This window comes from Amphimedon queenslandica, unplaced genomic scaffold, assembly GCF_000090795.2.
Source record: "Amphimedon queenslandica unplaced genomic scaffold, v1.1 AMPQUscaffold_9861, whole genome shotgun sequence".
Classification (NCBI taxonomy): Eukaryota; Metazoa; Porifera; class Demospongiae; order Haplosclerida; family Niphatidae; genus Amphimedon; species Amphimedon queenslandica.
In genome coordinates, this window is record NW_003549868.1 from 3,166 (window position 1) to 4,494 (window position 1,329).

Consider the following 1,329-nt stretch of genomic DNA (forward strand, 5'->3'; position numbering starts at 1 on the left):
AGTGTTATTATTACATAAGTTAGTGTCTAAAGACCATATAGGTGACATCCAGCCGGCATCTGCAGGCACTATTGCTTCAAACACAGGACCAATTTCTCCAGGTAATGTTTCCTGATATAATCTCTTGCTTGATTTAATTCTGTTACCATAATTATAGATGATGAGGAGAGCAAATCAGGTGGAGAAGTTCTACGAGAAAACTTCGATACACTTTCTGACATCCTGGCAGCTCCAAATAATCTTTCAGCGATCATCATGAGCTTATATGCAAAAAAGCTAATTTCTGATACAACTACAACTGAGTGTATGAATGATGGCAGACAAGTTCAAGATAGATGTGCTTCATTACTGTTTGCTCTCAAAGCTACCATTGATGGGAAACCTCAGGCAATGAATACTTTAATTGAAGCATTGAAAAATAATGAAGCATTTAAAGAAATTGCTCATAAAATGGACTTGGAAGTATCATACCGCAATTATACAAACCCTTAGGGATTTAGTTTCAGCTCGGTTAATAATACTGTTTGTAGTTTTTGTGGTTTTAATTTTTTCAATGTCTTTTTGGGTATTATGTTAGTAAATTGTAGAACTGTTAGTAAACTGAAAGGTCACTATAAAGCAGTGTTACTTGTATTGATAGTGATATTGAAGTATGCACTGATAGTACTGATAATACTGTACTTATATGGACTCCTGTAAATACCACTATTGAGGTAAGTATTCATTTGGTACGTGGGTGTTAGCACAAGGTGCTAACAATATACGTGGGCGTTAGCTGCAGAGTACAGTATTTTTACTGTTGTTGGCTTATTTTATTCTGAAGGTGCATGATTATAATATTTTATTATTAGGTTAATACAGTATCAAAGTCTTATCAAAACAATCGGTAGTTTATCATGACACTTGGAGTGATGAAGATTGACTATCATCAGTTGTACAGTAATATATACTATACTATATCCCAGTTCAGTTTGGGACGGAAGTGGAAGCAGCTGCGTGGAATTTGAAAAATGTATCTACGTCACAAAATGACGTATTTTAATGATATTCATAGAAGTATGGCGGCTGTGTTGTTTCACTCTTAAAACAGTCTTGTTCTTCATGATAAGCAGTACAATAGCTACTGGAGTCATCTAGTCTTCATAAAGGCCATCATTATCAGAAGATCTTGCTCTGTTAGCTTTTTAAAACAAGAATTATCAGTTTGGGCGCTCGACCACATATGTTCTTATGTAAACTATGACGTGATAATTTGTCATAAAACGTCATTTTGGTATGCCATTGGGTTTATAGGGAGAACCCGGTTCTCAGGGTTCCCAAGAGTTGAGA

At 35.4% G+C, this 1,329-nt stretch overlaps 1 long non-coding RNA gene across 1 annotated transcript; it reads left to right on the forward strand.

Moving 5' to 3' along the window:
* The first annotated feature begins 26 nt into the window (after positions 1 to 26).
* On the forward strand, positions 27 to 586 carry LOC109590553 (uncharacterized). The gene is made up of 2 exons (XR_002189375.1): positions 27 to 101; positions 158 to 586. It is a non-coding gene; the product is annotated as an uncharacterized LOC109590553 (long non-coding RNA).
* Positions 587 to 1,329: the final 743 nt, after the last annotated feature.